The 20,915-nt window shown below is 33.1% G+C and overlaps 1 long non-coding RNA gene across 1 annotated transcript; it reads right to left on the bottom strand.

Moving 5' to 3' along the window:
• Positions 1 to 15,695: 15,695 nt before the first annotated feature.
• LOC143056762 (uncharacterized) lies at positions 15,696 to 20,336 on the bottom strand. Its single transcript, XR_012972499.1, has 2 exons — positions 17,217 to 20,336; positions 15,696 to 15,848 (listed from the first exon to the last, which is right to left on the bottom strand). It is a non-coding gene; the product is annotated as an uncharacterized LOC143056762 (long non-coding RNA).
• Between the last annotated feature and the right edge of the window lie 579 nt (positions 20,337 to 20,915).

The following is a 20,915-nucleotide window of genomic DNA, read 5'->3' on the forward strand; positions in this document are numbered from 1 at the left end:
GAAAATAAATCTGTAGTTCTGTTGTGAAGTTGCTAACATGAGAGTACCCAAATTCCACCTCTATATTGTCAGTTTTTTTCATCAACTTTTTTTTATGAACCAGACAAAAGTTTATTCTGTGCTTATTTTTTAGACTATCCTTGTTTACAATATAATAGTTACACCAATTTAATTTTGAGTCCATTCAGAGTCATAGAAAAATGGTTTTCAACTGACCTCCAAACAATAAATTATCCATGATTCTGTAATGAGATCAGTACCCAAATTCCATACATCATTACATGTTATTTCAAATCCTTAAAACTGGAATATAAACAGATGTTTTGTTTTATTTCTTCAAATATTTCAAACAATTTGACATTATTCCATGCTTCAACTTTTATTTTTAGAAGAAAAGGATGCTAGTAACAAATTTGATTTTCTCATTTTAAAAAGATGATTATTAGATAACTTCACATGGTGAAGAAAACTTGTAAGATTTCAACAGCTTTTTTTGTTGAATAGGTGCAATTTTGGTTACTGAGTGCAGTTTTGGTACTGTGATGTTATATAGCCATAATTAAGTGTGTATTGCTAAATAGGTTGAAATGTGAACCTGATATAGTGATAAAGTATTTGGTAGAGTGAAAATGTTTTTTGATCAGGTTTAAACTGATATACAGGTGACTGTTGTAGCTTGAATTTTTAAAGATGTAGCCCACATACATGACATACTCCTAAGTAACATGCCCTGTACATGTATATACCTATCAAAGTCATGGTATTATCATGGGTTATCATATTAACTCCATCTTCCCATAAAATCTAATTTTGGACAATATGGGAGCATACAATATATACAGTTTGTACTTAAATGTACTACTCAGACTCAAGTCTCCAAGTCTCCTTTTATGATTAAACTTAGAGAGAGAAAACAAAACAGTTTCCATCTCCTGGAACTGTATCTGACATAATGTATGTGACATAATCAGTGAAAAGATTTGTTGAGAGATTGCCAAAGGAAGTCATGGAAATAAATTTATAACTGTGAAGTTGCTAACATGAGAGTACCCAAATTGCACATATATTGTCAGTTTTTTAACTAACTTTTTTTAAGAACCAGACAGATTGTGAATTATTGGGGGGAAAAGGGGGGTCATTAAAGTTTTGAATTAGTCTGTGGGCTACATGACTTACCGTGATCACATTCAACGGTATAACCAACGTCATTATCACTGTTCTTTGATATGGGGAATTATGTGGCAGATGAACATAAGTAGTCATGGTTAACCAGTGCACCGGAGTTTATCCCACATGCCGCATGGCCATTTTAAAAAAATACCGAAATGTATTGCTTGCAGAGGTTTTTTCTGTGTTCCCATGGCTGGACGGAACTTTTACGCTAAATATGTTATCATTAATTATGATTTTGTGACTTTTAAATGAAGTACCTGTGATTATTAAGGACCTTTGTTTTAACCTCACTGATAATGGAAATATGAAGCAGACGAAACATGGCGTCAGATGTTGTTGTCCAAACTTCGGTAATTTCCGTGGTACAATAAAATTTAAATAAACTTCACTAGTTACCAAAATTTCTGAATTCTTGTTTTTTTAAACAAATAAAAATTCATGTCGTATTTCACATCGAAATTATTCCTATATGTCCCGTTTTTTCAAGTTCGCGTTGAAACGTTAACTTCGGCAGCCATTAAAAAAAAATAATCGTACGAGATTTAACGAGAGTGACGAAACTTTTCATATGGGTCGTGTAGAGAAAGTTATCGTTCTTTATTCCAAAACGATGCTTCTACCATAAGTGCCAGCTAAAGCTGGCATATAATATGAGTAAGGCGCTACCTTAAATGCCAGCTTTATACATGTACCTATTTATGATATACCTATAAGCTGTATTGCTAACTATTAAATAAATACTAAGACAATGTCCTATATATATTGATTGGTTGTTGGTTGTTGAACGTCCAGTGGCAAATATTTCATGCATGTTCAGAACGAATGTCCTAGGCTATTGTTTATGTCTAAAATAAAATTATAACTTCAGATGGAAAATGTTTAGGGAACGATCATTGAACTTGAAAAGGCAGGAGGGGTTATGGTATTTTTCCTCAAAAAATATCCAGATTCCCAAATTGATGAATAAAAAATCTGTTCAAGCAGAGGACAAAAAAAATATTTTGAATCCAGACCTTCACCAAAAATGATTTTATCTTTCAGATATGCAAAATAAATTTAACTTTTATATATCTAAAAACATTTAAAACTTCCCAAAGCGCACAGATAAGTCTGTACACAGTAGTTTTTTTAGGTGATAATGGCTATATTTGCCAATTTGTTATGATAAACTTTAATACTAGTGTTAAATTTTGACTAAATAATTTTAATTTTTAATTGATAGTGCTGAAAGGCTTCGGTGAAAAAAATCCGACTCTAATAAAAAAACATTTGTATTCCTGATCATCTTCAGTTTGTGAGTCTCATGTATTCAGAGTCAGTTTTATGTCATTTCTAGCCTGGGGTCCTGGCTAATCCTGTCAGTATAGCCAGGCGTGTATCAATGTACTGCCTGTCAATGATTGGTTAATACTAATTTTGTCCTCAATGTTTGTTTTACATCTGTATCCAATCAATTCTTGTTTAACATCAATTAGTAAAAATTAGACTGTAATTATTTTTCTTTATGAATTGATGTATAGTGTTATCATATCTAATTAGTAGTATGATGATAATTAGTAAGCAGAAAAGGGTTAATTCTTATCAGCAATCGCCTGGTGAGAAAGTTAAAAGTTTAAGATTTCACATGTCCAAGGTGTCAATTGATTCCAATTGTGCTGGTTTACATCAAACATCAAAATTTATGCAAATATTTATTCAGCCTCACTTTAGATTCAGAGTCAACTGGCACTGAATCGATCACATGGTATTTGTTCCCCACCTGGCCCTTACGACGCGCAGCTAGATTGGGCCGGATCCCAGGCTATGTCATTTCTTGCATATATTGTTTTTTGTTACATGTACATGATGTAGTTTACTTTTCAAGTTTTTATATGACAGCAGAATAAAATTGAGAATGGAAATGGGAAATACAAGCATGTCAAAAATTTGCTTTCGAGTAATGCTTAATCATGTCATAGTTGTTTTCGAGAAGACACATTTAGTTTCCACAGAATAACTTGAGTATAAGTGAATGGATCTCTATGACATTTTACTAGAAGGATCAATACATAAAAGGAAGATTAGAATTGATTTTTGCACCTTGATTTTTTGGTTATGGAACAACATTTTTGGGTTGTTTTTTTTTCAAAATTTTGGGTTTTTCTTCCAAAATTTAACTTAATTACATTTATTTAACTCGTCTAGTATATATAGATGCAACAAATACTGATTTGGAAGGAGATGCACACAAAATAGGGTGTTTTAAATATTTTATCTGTAATTGGTGCATTTTTCCTATGATGTGTATTTCTTGATAATGTCGACGTGAGTATCATGATAAAGAAAATGTATTTGGTAACTAAGTATATATATATTCACAATTGATATGCGCCAGTGCGCTGCAAAAGGATCTTCTTTCCCTTTAATTACCAAAATTGCACATGTTTTTTTCTCTCACAGAAACACATGAGTTATTTGGTAAATAAAATACTTGTCATTGTTTGAAACTTTCAGTAATACAAATTTAGTTTAGCCTGTTTGAATGTTTCACTTATTGTGTGAAAATTTCAACAGAAAATGTACAAAACACTTGGTAAAATTGCATTATCTGCAGAATTATTGATAACTTTCCTCACTATATATTCACAAGGACATATACCTAACATATTGTCCATGCTATTCTGTCAGATCTGAGTTTTTATTCATACATACATGTATACTGGCATGACTTGTGCTGTTCCAAGTTGTCTTCTTTTTCTGTTTCTTGAGAAGTATTTGTTTAACCTGTTCAGTCACTACAAAGTGTTACAATTCTTATTTAGACGCAACACATAAATAGTGACCAAAAAGGTACCGCTTTCACATGAGAGAAGCTAGAAAAAAATTAAATGTACACATTTTCAATATTTTTGTAGGACTTACTATCATATGAAATTAAGGAGTTAAAGACTTCTGCTGAATAGAAATGTTTGAGTTCACCTGATACCTGTTTTCAAATTAGAATATGTTTGATTTCAACTGAAAATAAAAAAATTGGTGTTTTTAAAATGCTAAATATACATCTGTGGTTGTATCAGGCTGTGCATGGCGAAGCATTTTATTGCCTTTAGGTTTGTACCTTTTTTTTGTTTTGGTCATGAAAATAAATTTGTAGTTCTGTTGTGAAATTGATAACATGAGAATAATCAAATTGCACCTACATGTATATTGTCAGTTTTTTTTTCACAACTTTTTTTTTTATGTACCAGGCAAAAGTTTATTCTGTGCTTATTTTGTAGACTATCCTTCTTTAAAATATAGTTACACCAATTTAATTTTGAGTCCATGTAGAGTCATAGAAAAATGGGTTTGAAATGACCTCTAAACAATCCATGATACTGTAATGAGGTCAGTACCCAAATTCCATACATCATTACATGTATGGTCAATTTCAAATCCTTAAAACTGGAATATAAACAGATGTTTTGTTTTATTTCTTCAAATATTTCAAACAATTTGACATTATTCCATGCTTCAACTATTATTTTTTGAAGAAAAGGATGCTGGTAACAAATTTAATTTGCTCATTTTAAAAAGATGACAATTATATAACTTTACATGGTCATGGTGAAAGAAAACTTGTAAGATTTCTGCAGGTTTTTTATTTTGCTGAATAGCAATTTGGCAACTGAGTGCAATTTTGGTTCTGTGATATACATGTAACCATAAGTGTGTATTGCTAAATAGGTTGAAATGTGAACCTGAGTGACAGTTATATAGTGATAAAGTACTTGGTAGAGTGAAAATGTTTTGATCAGGTTTAAACTGATGCATAAAATATATACAAGGGACTGCTGCAGCTTGAATTTTAAAGGATGTAGCCCACATTCTTCAAAGTAACATGCCCTGTATATACCTATATGTATCAAAGTCATGGTATTCTCATGGGTTATCATAATCTTCCCATAAAATATAATTTTGGACAATATGGGAGCATCAATGTATACAGTACTAAATGTACTGCTCAGCCTCAGGCTCAAGTCTCCTTTTATGATTAACCTTAGAGAGAGAGAAAACAAAACAGTTTCCTTCTCCTGGGACTTATAAGGTAGATATCTGATATGTGACATAATCAATAAAAAGATGTGTTGAGAGTTTGCCAAAGGAAGTACAGAATTAAAAGATTGTGAATTATTTGAATATTTTTTTGTGTTTTAAACTTTTGTTATTAAAGTTGTGATTTAGACTTTTTCGTGGGGGAAATTTTGTTGATTATATAGGGAATCACTGAAGCATGACTGGAGCGCCCCGTCAGCGTGCCCCCCTTATGAAAAGTTCTGGATTCGCCATTGGCTACATGAATAACCGTGATCACATTCAACAGTATAAACAACGTCATTATCACTGATGTGTGGAATTATGTGGCAGATGAACATAAGTAGTCCTGCATGGTCAATCAGTGCACCGGAGTTTACCCCGCATGGTCATTATAAAAAAAAATCCGAAATGTATTGCTTGCAGAGTTTTTTTCTGTGTTCCCATGGCTGGACGGAACGTTTACGCTAAATATGTTATCGTTAATTATGATTTTGTGACTTTTAAATGAAGTACCTGTGATTATTCAAGTAATTTGTTTTGACCTCACTGATAATGGAAAGTTGTAACAGACGAAATATGGCGTCAGATGTTGTTGTCGGTTGTCGGTAATTTCCGTGGTACAATAAAATTTAAATAAACTTCACAAGTTAACAAAATTTCTAAATTCTTGTTTCTGTAAAACAAATAAAAATTCATGTCGTATTTCATATTGAAATTATTCCTATCTGTCCCGTTTTTTCAAGTTCGCGTTGAAACGTTAAATTGGGCCGCCATTAAAAAAAAATAATCGTACGAGATTTAACGAGAGTGACGAAACTTTTCAGATGGGTCGTGTAGAGAGAGTTATCGTTCTTTATTCCAAAACGATGCTTCTACCATAAGTGCCAGCTAAAGCTGGCATATTATAAGAAAACATGTTAACTTAACGTTGTCCCATGTAACAAACTCGAAACACAAAACTCTTTGTTTTTTTTTTTTTGAAAAATACGCGAAAATTTAACGCAACTCTTCGAAATTTTGCATGAAAGTTCTATGACGTCATATATTCCAGTAACGGATTGCATGGCTGCCTCAATGTATAATTTGCACAGGGATATACAAAACAATATGATGAACAGAAATGTCCCACGGAAAACTTAGTTCGGAAGCTTCAAGTATTTCAGTTGAAAAATGAAAATTTTAAAAGGTAACTTATTTAATTGAATGCACTATCGTGTTGTACTAAATGCACGCTTCAAAAAAATCAAACTATCACATACATAGAGCTACAATTTCAATTCAAAACGATGCGTTTACAATGTCTTGCGGAAATGTCCGAAGTAAATTTTATACCTTTACAAAACTTTTAAAGCAAATAAACATAGAGTTAACTTCGCTATGAATATTTTTTTCTGCTTGGAGTACTATATCAATAAAAAGTACTTTAAAAATGGGATTTGGAACACCCAATTGTTTTCAGTTTACAGATTATCTATAAAAAATACGGATTAATGAAAATGTCTTGCAAGTATGTCCGTTAGCATGATTTGACGCCGCCACCGTTATATGCCATGGACGTTATGAACTGTTTACGCAAGTTCTTTCCTCCGTTTACTGTCCTTCTTTGAAAAAAACCCGGAAATAATGCATATTATACAAAGAATGCACACATATGAAACCATCAAAATAAAATCTGAAATCTTCATTATCATATAACTACTTGTAGTGTGTTACGGCCAGAAATCGCCTTTAAATTGTAGCCAACAAAAGACACAAATCAATAATAAAATTTAACAATATTTAATATACAAAAGTTTACAAAAAGGTATTACACAAATATTACTGTTAACTTAACTGTCAAAATATGAGTCCAATCAGTTATCTTTATCTGTATCCGGAAATCTTTCGGAATCCAATTTGAATATTACGTTCACTACTAATGTCACAATCCAGTATGATGTTGTTTGTAGAATTAAAGTGTCAATCCAAATGCTGTGAATACTAATGTCTATCAATATCTATGTCCAAGTTTAATTATGAGAGTTTAACTTTAGTGTCTGTATATATAGTGTTGTCATGGAAAATTCTAGAACACTCTATAATGGAACATTGTGGAAAATCCTGGAAAGTTACAATGGAAGTTTCTGGAATAACGTAGAAGTTTAAATTACGCATCTTTTATAAGGATCATTCTAGAAAGTTCCAATCATTCTGTGATTGTTCCAGTGATTCCTAAACTGCACAGTTATAAGATTATTTGGTAAACAACTATCAGGCCATACAACACAAATTAGGCCAACATAAATAAACATAATAATTACAATATCATAACACCTCCCCCCTTAAAAGAAGTTTTAGTGTAACAAAAACTTATCATGAATAATATGAACAAAAATACATAATATATACAAAGTGATTTAATAAGCTCTAGATAAAGCATCAGCTATTACATTATCTTTACCCTTAATATGTTTTACAATTACATCATATTCCTGTAACAATAAACTCCACCTAGTCAACCTCTGATTCTTGTTTCTCATTTTATGCATGAAGGTGAGAGGATTATGATCAGTATAAACAAGAATAGGATATACAGTGGGATTCAAATATACATCAAAATGTTGAAGTGCTGACAACATTGCAAAACACTCTTTTTCAATAGTTGAATAATTTTTCTGATGTTTATCTAATTTCTTAGAAAAATATGATATAGGTTTTTCAACATTATCATCTGTCTCTTGATATAAAACAGCTCCTATTCCTACATCGCTTGCATCAACGGCAAGTTTAAATTGTTTTTCAAAGTCTGGAGTAATCAGAACTGGACTATTAATTAAAAGTGATTTGCTATTTTCAAAAGCTTTTTGACAATTTCCGCTCCAGATAAATTTAGAATCTTTCCGTAAAAGATGAGTCAATGGTTGAACAACAGTAGCAAAATTTGAACAAAATTTTCTGTAAAATCCAATCATGCCTAAATATCTCATAAGTTGTTTTCTATTTGTAGGAGGTGGAAATTTGGAAATAGCTTCCACTTTGGCCATAATAGGTTTTACTTGACCTTGGCCAACTGTATGCCCTAAATAATCAACAGTGGCCTGACAAAATTCACTTTTACCAAGATTAACAGTCAAATTTGAATGTGACAATCTATCAAAAGTATCATACAAATGTGTTAAATGTTGTTCCCAGCTATCACTACATACAATAAGATCATCAATATAAGCATAACAACAGTCTAAATCTTTTATAACATTATTGATCATTCTTTGAAATGTAGCTGGAGCACTTTTCATGCCAAATGGCATTACAGTATATTGAAATAAGCCATCTGGTGTAACAAAAGCTGATATTTCACGAGCTCTCTGTGTCAATGGAACTTGCCAATAACCTTTCAATAAATCAAATTTGCTCACAAATTTTGCTTGACCAATATTGTCAATACAATCGTCTATCCTTGGAATCGGATAGGAATCAGATTTTGAGACTGAATTTACTTTTCTGAAATCAGTCACGAAACGAAAAGTTTTATCTGGTTTTGGCACAAGGAGACAAGGAGAGCTCCATTCACTGTTACTCGGCTCAATAATATCATTGTCAAGCATATATTTAATTTCTTTTCTCATAACTTCAAGTTTGAGTGGATTAAGCCGGTAAGGATGTTGCTTAATTGGAGAAGCATCTCCTACATCAACATCATGACAAACAGCAGTGGTTTTGTTTGGCACATCTGGAAAAAGATTTGTAAAAGAAAATACCAAAGTTTTTATTTCTTCTCTATGATCAAAAGACAGATGTGCAAGTTTTGAGTCTAAATTTGACAAAATTTCTGAATTTTTCAATCTAACTGTCTCTTCCATAGTTTTAGAACTAAAAGGTGGTTCAATTACATCTGGTTTGCCATGATTGTTCTCAAATTTAACCATGCCTAAAGTGGCAACTGGTTTACTAACACATAGTACATTAGTACGCTCAAAATATGGTTTTAACATATTAATATGACACACTCTATTTTGTTTGCGCCGACCTGGAGTTTTTACAATATAATTCAAATCATTAATTTTACTCTCTATTGTATAAGGACCACAATATTTAGCCTGTAAAGGATGTCCAGGGACAGGCAGAAATACAAGTACCTTATCACCAGGCTCAAAAACTCTGTCCCTGGCATCTTTATCATACCAAATTTTCATCTTGTTCTGTACATTTTTTAAGTTTTTCTGAGCAATTTGACATGCAGTATACAATTTTTCTTTAAATCTAGATACATAGTCTAAAAGATTCAAGTCAGTATGTTCAGTAAGCCACTTTTCCTTAATCAATTTTAACGGTCCCCTTACAGTATGGCCAAATACCAACTCAAAGGGACTAAATCCAAGGGATTCTTGAACAGCCTCTCGAACTGCAAAAAGTAGAAAGTGAACTCCATCATCCCAATCTCTGTCAAATTGAAGACAAAAAGTTCTAATCATGTTCTTCAATGTTTGATGAAAACGTTCTAAGGCACCTTGAGATTCTGGATGATAAGCACTTGATCTGTACTGAGCAATCCCTAACTGGTATACGACTTGCTGAAATAAACCTGACATGAAATTTGACCCCTGGTCGGACTGTATAGACTTAGGAAGTCCTACTAATGTGAAAAATTTGATCAAAGCTTTGACAATAGTAGGTGTCTTGATATTTCTCAGCGGAATAGCCTCAGGAAAGCGTGTGGATGTACACATGATTGTCAATAAATACGCATTTCCAGTTTTGGTCTTTGGTAAAGGTCCAACGCAGTCAATTAAAACTCTGCTGAAAGGTTCGTCAAAGGCTGGAATAGGCAGAAGTGGTGCTGGTGGTATTTTCTGTTTAGGCTTACCAACAACCTGGCATATATGGCATGATTTGCAGTATTCTGCGACATCATTTCGAAGTCTGGGCCAGTAGAAGTGCTGCAAGATCTTAAGGCAAGTCTTCCTTATACCTAAGTGTCCAGCCAAGGGGGTGTCATGGGCAAGACCAATAATTTCTTGCCTATAAACTTTAGGCACCACCACTTGGTACACCACTCTCCATTCCTCCTCTGGAGTAGCATCAGGAGGCCTCCACTTCCTCATTAAAATGCCGTCCTGATGGTAAAAGCATTCGGCCACTTTGTCTGCTTCCTCCTGTGTTTGAGCCCGCTGGTTGAGCTGAAGAACCTCAGGGTCTTTATGTTGTTCTTCGAGTAAATTATTTCGGTCTAATGAATGGCTGTTTACATCTGGCCATGGCATAATAACATTTTTGTTAACACTAGGTGGTTTTATAATAGCCTTTTCTGAGTTACCAGGATCTTCAATATCAGCTATAAAAGTGTCAGAAAGGTCCATGTAATCAAACTGGTTTTCTTGCAAATCCTCGTCTTGTTGTTTTCTAGCCATCGCCCTAGTGACAACACAAGCTGGATACAATTCAGTATCATCTTCAGGTAATTTAACATCCACCACCGGTTCACTGGTAACAATTGGTTCAGCAACCACTTTGTTCCTAGCTAGATCATTTCCTAGCAATAATGTAACACCCTCAACAGGGAGATTAGGACGAACACCCACAATAACTGGTCCAGTTATCAAATCTGACTTCAGATAAATACGATGGAGAGGAACATCTATACAACCTAACTCTACACCTTGTAACAAAACGGAGGCACCAACAGAAGTCTTCTCGGACAAAGGCAACACACCTTCTAACAATAAAGACTGAGAAGCTCCAGTGTCCCGTAAAATCTTAATAGGCTGAAGAGTGGTATCATCAACAATAGAAACAAACCCATCAGACATAAAGGGTTTGTATTCCTCCATGTAATCACAAAAACTGGACTTAAAAGCCTGACGCGCAGGGCATTCCAATGTACTGGTAATATAAGGTGTCGTACAAGCACTGGTCTTCGGCTTATTATCTCGTTCATTCTTCTTCTGGAGTCTAAAACAATCAGCCATCAGGTGACCAATCTTCTTACAATAAGCACAAGTCAGTGACTTCTTCTCAAAAGTATCAAATTTTGGACTAGACATATTATAACTGGACTGACTCTTATTCTGTGGAACAGGCTTACTATCAGTATGCTCAGTGCTTTGATTTTTGTAATTTCCACTGGAAGTATTAACATTTTGACCCTTGAAACTTCTTTTATGTGAAAGAGTATAATTATCTGAAATAACAGCTGCATCATGTATTGACTCAACAGTTTTGTCGTCTAAATGTGTTTTTAAGTCTAAATGAACACATTGTTTGAACTCTTCTAATAACATCAATTGTCTTAGGTTATCAAAATTGTTATCTGTTTTCTTTGAAGTAAGCCATTTATCAAATAGATCTTCTTTTTCCCGAGCAAATTCCACATATGTTTGTGAATCAAACTTTTTATAAGATCTAAATTTCTGTCTATATGCTTCTGGTACTAGTTCATAAGCTTTCAAAACCTCCTGTTTTACCATATCATAATCAGAACTTTTTTCTGATGGAAGTGCGGAATAAATTTCAGCGGCCTTACCCTCAAAAACACTTTGCAGCATCGTAGTCCAATATGGTTTCGGCCATTTCAAATTATTTGCAATTTTCTCAAACTGTGGAAAATATTTATCAACTGTTTTTTCACAAAATTTCGGAACCAAACGTATATTTTTTGCTGCATCAAAATAATCTGATTTCGACTGGACTTTAGTGTTGCTTTCTTCCTTGACCATTTCAATTTTCATTTTCTCCATCTCTAGCCTTTCCTTCATTTCAAGTTCTTTTAACTTCATTTCAAGTTCTTTTAATTTAAATTCATCTTCTTTTTCCTTTTTATCCATTTCCAATCTTTCCTTCATTTCAAGTTCTTTTACTTTTATTTTCTCCATCTCCTTCATTTCCAGTTCTTTTAATTTAAGTTCATGTTCTAATTCAAGCTGTTTTAATTTAAAGGCATCTACATTTTCGACCTTAAGTTCAAGAGCCTCTTCACCTAAAATTTCTGCGTCAACTAATTTGTCTATAACCAAATTTTTTATAATTTGTTTTCTCATAGATACTTTAAAATTTAATTTCAGATGTTTAGCAAGCAACACTAATTCCTCTTTCTTTAAATTATCAAACCCCTCCAGGTCTGGCGTTTTCAAAAATTTACCGGCATCAAATGCCATTTTGTAGAATTTTGTTGGCTAATTATAATAAAAATTACTAAACAAATTTTGAATAAGACAATTCAGTATCCCGGACGAGCCCCCAATTTCTGTTACGGCCAGAAATCGCCTTTAAATTGTAGCCAACAAAAGACACAAATCAATAATAAAATTTAACAATATTTAATATACAAAAGTTTACAAAAAGGTATTACACAAATATTACTGTTAACTTAACTGTCAAAATATGAGTCCAATCAGTTATCTTTATCTGTATCCGGAAATCTTTCGGAATCCAATTTGAATATTACGTTCACTACTAATGTCACAATCCAGTATGATGTTGTTTGTAGAATTAAAGTGTCAATCCAAATGCTGTGAATACTAATGTCTATCAATATCTATGTCCAAGTTTAATTATGAGAGTTTAACTTTAGTGTCTGTATATATAGTGTTGTCATGGAAAATTCTAGAACACTCTATAATGGAACATTGTGGAAAATCCTGGAAAGTTACAATGGAAGTTTCTGGAATAACGTAGAAGTTTAAATTACGCATCTTTTATAAGGATCATTCTAGAAAGTTCCAATCATTCTGTGATTGTTCCAGTGATTCCTAAACTGCACAGTTATAAGATTATTTGGTAAACAACTATCAGGCCATACAACACAAATTAGGCCAACATAAATAAACATAATAATTACAATATCATAACAAGTGTCTCTTTTACTATCCATAGATTAAAAGATATTCGATGTGTTTTTCTTTTTTCTTTTTTAAAAATATCGCAAAACTATTCCTCAAACACCACAAAATTACTGACATTAAGATTTTAAAATATTAAATTATGAAATATTGATGGAGGGTTTTTTATGGCACAGGTACAGAAAAAAAGCAGTTGTATTTAGAAAAGAAAAGAGAAAAAAAAATGAACAAAAGCGAAAATCGTGGTCTAAAAACAAAGAAATTTATAACGAGTCAAGGCGAGCCGAAAAACAGAATGAAAAACCATTAACAAAAGAAGCTACGAGAAAACGAGCTGAACGAGAAAATGAAATACACAGGAAAATTAAGGAAAGAGAAAGGAAGAAACTGTATCGCGCTAAATTAAAACAATCAAAAGAAACAAATTTAGAATTTAATCACACAAATACACCATTCAAAAACAGAATGAGTCAATGGAGAGCTTTGCGAAAGATCAAAGAATCGCTTCCCAAAACACCCACTAAGCGCGCCGCAGTCATATCTGCATACATCAAAGATCAGAAATCGCCAACGATTAATATTTTGAGAAATATGAAAGTTATTACGACTCCCGAAGATAAAATAGTTGATTCTACGAATTCAAACATAATAAAAAATATTCAAGAAATAATTTCCACAACAAAAAAGCAACGTTCTAAAACAGCAACAACAGTTATGGATATCATTACTACATCCGTCAGTTCAGAAAATATAAGTAAGAAGCACGTAAGTAGAAAATTGGGGCTAAACAACAAAAGGTTGAGTCGAGGGAGGCAACATCGAGCTTCTGTTTTACAATCAGACAATGCTTCGTGGAGTTTCACAAAACGCAAGACAAGATCAGATGCTTTAAACGATATAAATAAAAAGCTCGTATATGACTTTTGGACCTCTCCTGGTATGTCAAGGCCTACGGGTAACAAAAATGACATAAAAAGAATGAGAACTGGTCCTAAACAATTTGTTTCTCATGCTGTTTATGTTCTAGAAAAAACACAAACCGAAGTATATTTCGATTTCAGGGAAAAAAATCCGTCTTTCAAAATTTGCCAGCGAACATTTGAAAAACTTAAACCTTTTTTCGTGCAATCAATTCGTCCTAAAGATAAGCAAACATGTTGTTGCAGGTACCATATAGAAATTCGTGGTATTTTCAAAACTTGCATGGACTTCCGGCGCAAAGTACTGAAAAATAGTCCTGCACTTCAAGGAGAATTTATAATTTATGAAAATATTAAGGAGCTTGTCAACGAAACCATATGTAAAACCGCGGAAAATGTAGACAAACTTAAATGTTTACAAAGAAATTGTGATAATTGTGGTGTTCACAATTTTAAGTTAACGGAAGAAGAAAAAAATGATAATTTAAATATGTCTACAGTACAGTGGGAAAGGTATGAATACGTTAATTTAAAACGCAGATCTAAATCATTAAGAAAGCTTATGCTCGTAAAGAAGTCAACTACACCATTTGAAATGTTCTCTTATTTTATACAAATTCTCCGTACTTTTCCGTACCACCAATTTAGCGCTTCTTGGCAATCCGACCAGTTGCGATCCTTGCTAGACAACTTGCCTCTAAATCATTGTGTAACAGTAAATGATTACTCAGAGAGCTACAGATGCTTTGATAAGACTGAAATCCAAACAGGATATTTTCAAAAAATTGAGGTTTCTCTTCATGTGACTCTTTTATACCGGCACGCGATTCTTGAAGTAGATGGTATAGAAAGTTCAGTGGATAACCCTGTTATTATTAAAGAAGAATTCTTCGTTATAAGTGAAGATGACAAACGTGACCAGTACTTTACTCATTATGTCCAAAAATCAGTTTCTGAATATCTACATGAAATTAGCTATAATCCAAAAGTTATGCATGAATTTAATGATGGCTGTGCTACGCAATACAAGAGCCGTCATTGTTTTGGTCTGTTAGCAACGACATTTTCTGATTTAGGATATGATTCAATCATACGAAATTTTTTTGAAACTGCGCATGCAAAAGGTGCCCAAGACGCGGCTGGTGGTTATATAAAGAGAGAGGCCGATTTTTCCGTAATCCGTGGTCGGTCATCCATTCAGAACGGAAAAGATTTATTTAACTTTTGTAATGATAATTTACAGAAACCAAAATCAACCGGCTGCAAGCGAAGAATTTTTAGATACGTAGAAACCATACCCCGAAATACAACACAACATTTTAAAAGCATTGCCGAAATCAGAAAAATTCATTGCGTTAGAACGACTAATAACTCCGAATTGATGGTGACTGATTTGTCTTGTTATACGTGTGATCAATGTGTATCAGCAAATTATGAATTATGTCGTAAATTTCGATTCCGCGGCCAGTTAAAATTGTTCGCGAACAATCAACAGAAAATCATGCAGTTGAAGAAAACAACAGTGGGGATTCTTTATTGGATTTAATAAGTAATGGCACAATCATAGCCGTTGTCGCGGATGATGATGATTCCGATTATTATTTAATGAAAACTTTAAGTGAGCCAGAAATATTACCGTCAGCCGTCACAGATGACTGGGGTATTTCCTTTATATTCTAATTCGCCAGCTCAAACGAATATAAATTATTTAATAAATAAAACAACACATATATAGGATAAGTGTGCCTACAGCTGTAGCAGCCTTTAATATTAACTTTACATTCAATATAATTCTCAAACTAAAGTCCTTCACTATAATTCAGGCACACTACCAATCCAATCATACAATAGCACAGTAATATACAGTTACACAATCAAAAACTATCTACAAAAGAGGAAAAATTCATATTAATATAATGTAATATATGATGCATATACTCCCATTAACGATAACCATCTCATAAAAGGGTGGGTGGGTGGGTAAACATAATAACGAATGCTGCTACTTTGAACTATAGGCAAACTTCGAATAACTTTATTTTCTCAAACTAACCCCTTAAGTAATACTTAATCATGCTTTTCACGAAAATCATGAGGGCATATACCCGTAAAACCGGCACTACAAGTATATGCCATCCAATCAAATTGAACGTAAACACACACCATGTGCTAGATATAAACACACACACGTGTTTATAGTAAACAATCACTTGACCGTTACAACGTCATGTGACCAATAACTTTAATAAATATATTTATATTCTAATTCGCCAGCTCAAACGAATATAAATTATTTAATAAATAAAACAACACATATATAGGATAAGTGTGCCTACAGCTGTAGCAGCCTTTCGAAAGACAAAGAAAGCCAAGTAGATCTGAACAGAGAATAATACATATATATATAGTATATTTATAATAGTATAGTATATCTACCATGCTTCTTAAATAATCTATCATGAATGCCAGCTGATGCAGCTGAAGTAGTTCCACCTAATCTCAAGCTATGTAATCCAAATTCGAACTCATCTAAACCGATAGATTCAAGAGCTGATAATATAATTTCTCTTACTCTAGTATATGATAAAGGTTTAAGACCTCTCACTGATTCAGTCTCAGGTTATAAGACTTAGATTTTTTACATCAATACATGGATCTAAATATATAATTTGAAGATGATGTGTCAATATTGGATAATAATTAACATTTCTCCCAACATACTAACAGGACATGTTTGTGTATCTGTTCTAGCAATTAAAACCTGTGTGCCTTCTCTATAATGATCGGTTTTGCTTTTCTGCATGAGCAAAGATACATGTGTATCAGAAATTTTTAAAACAGATCTTTTTTTTTTTTTTTTTTTTTTTTTTTTTCAGAAAATCTTAGAAACCCTGCATATCTAATAAGACACATGCAACAAATTCTAATTTCTATACGATTGTTACATTCTTGACCATATTTAATAACAATTTTTTTTTTTTTTTTTTTTAAATATCTGGCGTAATTGGTTCTTTTATATTTACAATAACATGTACAATGTCTGTATGAGCTCCTTCTTTAACCAATATACACAACTGTGAATAACACGGATTGGGATAGCCAGCTAGTTTATGAGCCCAGCTTATGGAATAGTATGCTTCTTCAACCTTAGCATATAAATTAAATGTCTTTGATAGTTGTATTAAGTACAATGAAACATAAAAATCTGAAGCTTGTAAAGGTTTAACATAATAATAATTATTACATCACTTACAGAAATTGTTAAATTCATATGATTATTTTCTTTCGGTGTTCTCGGCCTTCGAACACAGACAGAACTCAGGTAGGCAATAAGATAAAGATGACAAATCTTGGTCGACTGGCTTAGGCAAGGATTTCCATACTCCACATGAAAAAATATCTGAAAATGCATATGAAATAGAAATATAATCTACTATACTTTACTACTAGCTTACAATATATTTAAATGACCTTGCCATATTTATTTTCTACACTGGCCATGTCAGAGAGACCTTGCCTATTAAATTTGGCCTTGTCATCAACATAAGACCTTGCCACTATATTGGCCTTGTCTTTACTATGCGACCTTGCTCAACAGCCTTGTCGTAAATTCTTACGTGAACTCAGCGTTCAATCTTATAGCTAAAACACTAGAAACGAATTCAGAAGATCCCAACAAGGACTTATTATTCATACCATGAATAAAAATGTTCTGATTTGGTTGAAACTCTAAAACATCAATTACATATGGTTGCAAATGCAAACCTCTTTTAAAAATTATTGTCCAAAATGACGAGGAAGGCCACTTTGGAACTATCAAAGTGCCTCTAGCTTTGCATAAAATCAGATGTCTAATTGCTCTACAAACAACAGAAATTGGAGGAACAATCCAATTAACTTCATTATTCCAATTTTGCGTCAACGCATCAACTGCTTCAACACCTGGATTCCAGAATTTAGAATTAAACCTTGGTAATTTTTTATTTAAATTACTCGCAAACCTGTCCACAGTATGCGGACCCCACATATCATCTACAAATCTAAAAAATGCTATGCTTGTTCCCCAGTCTTCTATATCAATCATTTTTGAAATATAATCAGCTTTAGTATTTTCAGATCTCGGGATCCAAACAACATCTAACGTTATATTCAATTCAGAACACAACTTAAAAATATTAATAGCTATCTCTTGTAAATGTACTTTTTTACTTCCTTTCTGAACAATGAAAACACAGTTATTATTATCTGTATGCCATTTAACACATTTATTTCTTAAACGATTTTTAAACGACATCAAAGCCAACAAAATAGCTTGAAGTTCTCTCCATGTAGAACTCTGTAAGGACTCTTGTAAAGTCCACATCTGATGAAAAATATTAGAGTCGATATCTATCGAGTAAGCACCAGCAGCTACATTACTAGCATCAGAATATACAACCACGTGAGGAAACGAATAACCTGCTAAATGTTTTCTGTTCAATCTTTGAATGTTATTCAGCCAAAATGTGAGCTCATTGAATACACAATCAGGACATTCCAATATTAACTTTAAATCCCACTTTACTCTGTTTTCAATAGCCCAGTGTAAGTAACGGGTCATTAAACTAGTTATGTTACCCATGACTGGACACATAGAAATTACCTTTCCCGTTACCTGAGCCAATTTACGTGCTGTGAAATTAGGAAAGTTATTTAAAACATCAACCAATGATGTTAGGGTATTTTTAATCCGTCTCTCTGATATACTAATTGAAAATTCAGACGAATTCCAAACTAAACCCAACCACTCTAAACATTGGACTGGTTCAAAAATAGATTTGTCCATGTTAATTAAAAACCCTGCTTCTAACAAAGACGCTTTCACAAAAGATGAACATTCGGAAGCTTCTTGTTTATTTTTACCCATTCCAAGTCCATCATCTAAGTAAAGTACAATATCTACGCCATTTTCTCGCCAATATTTTACGATTGGACGTAAACATTTAGTGAATAGATATGGAGCAGATGATAGACCAAAAGCTAACACTGTAAAACAGTAAAATTTATTGTTCCAGAAAAATCCTAAATATGTTTGTTGTTTAGTACATACGTCATAATGAAAATAACCAGACTTAAGATCAAACTTAAATTGATAGCAATCTTTTGTGAAATAGTTTAAAGCCACTTTCCAGTCTTCAAATTTTATTCTTTCTTTTTTAATAAAAACATTCAGTTCACTTAGATCCAAAATCAGACGTTTTTTGCCCGAACTTTGAACCGCAACACTAAGCGGGTTTACAACAAATGGTTGAAATGGAGTTTCAATAACACATCCGATATCAAGTAAATCTGAAATTGCTTCATTTACAAATTTAGAATGGACATAAGCAGATTTGTTATTCTTAAATGACATAGATGTAGGAGTCTGCAAAAAAGGAATAACGTAACCATGTTTGATAGTATTTATAACAAATTCATTTGCACCTATATGTTTCCAAAATTGTATATGCTTGCGTAAGCTATATTTTACCCCTTTTGCAACAGATGAAATATCAATATTGTCAAAATATTTTGCATGTGACAGAAACAGTTCAAACTGTCCGTAAAGATTGCTTCCATCTAAAAAAGTAGTATAACTATACTTATCATTAACTATGTTGCCTTGATGTCCCTGGGACAGCTGATTTTGAACTGAAAAGGGGGCACTGAGTTCGCCAGTGACCAAGCTGGTTGCAGTTGAAACTGATGTCGTGAGATGATGATTCCCTTCGTCTGCTGGTCCGAAAGGGCGGCTGTTGGTTGTTTTTCTAACGTAATGTTGGTTTGGCATTGTAGCAGGAGAAGCAGAAACAGTAGCTGCAGCGGTTCTATAAGGATGAGGTCTTTTCTTTTCCTGGATACTCATAATAGCACGGCATTCTGCAGAACGAATGCGCTTAACTGAAACTTCCGGCTTGAGTTTGGTTGCAAATTTAAAGTTCTCATTGCCAACGGCCAAGTCTTTATAAAGAGTATCGAACTTCCCGTCAAGATAGGTTTTAAACAGCGAGAATGTATCCACCAGGTCTTTATTACCGGTAAGATGTGCAGAACTACCATCAGGCGATGAATGAAGTTTCTCGGTGTCAGACATACCATAATAACGAATGCTGCTACTTTGAACTATAGGCAAACTTCGAATAACTTTATTTTCTCAAACTAACCCCTTAAGTAATACTTAATCATGCTTTTCACGAAAATCACGAGGGCATATACCCGTAAAACCGGCACTACAAGTATATGCCATCCAATCAAATTGAACGTAAACACACACCATGTGCTAGATATAAACACACACACGTGTTTATAGTAAACAATCACTTGACCGTTACAACGTCATGTGACCAATAACTTTAATAAATATATTTCCCAGAGGCGCTAATGTTGTGAAAGGATATTACTATGATATTGTCAGTAAGCGTAATTTTTCATACAAACTTTTACCAAAAAGACTTGCAATTAACTATTCCGTATCTGCCAGGTATATTTTAACTGAATCCGAAATTACAAAATCTGGAAATTGCAACAAGCTGAACGAAGAATTACATATGAATGTTTTAGCAGCACTTGACGATATTTAATCATATTATTTATCAAATCGCTTAATTTCTAAACGATATACTATTGGTGATAATAAACACATATTTATACGATTTGTCCTTGTATGATTAAAAATAAATATAGTGGTGTATACCGATAGTGAAATATTAAACCGTAGTCTTTCTTTCTTTGTATGCAGTACCCCTGAAATATTTTAAAAGATTAAAAGTATCAAAATTAAAGCTCGTTATCTCTATTCTAAAAAAATAAAGCCTGTTCAATTAGGAGTTAGAATGAAAAATTATATTGGATTGGTCTCGCACGGCATTTATACTCTTTTGTAATACTATGCAACTACCCGACAAGAAAAAACATGAAAATGGTGCGCGTTTTC

Source organism: Mytilus galloprovincialis, chromosome 13 (genome assembly GCF_965363235.1).
Source record: "Mytilus galloprovincialis chromosome 13, xbMytGall1.hap1.1, whole genome shotgun sequence".
Taxonomy (NCBI): domain Eukaryota; kingdom Metazoa; phylum Mollusca; class Bivalvia; order Mytilida; family Mytilidae; genus Mytilus; species Mytilus galloprovincialis.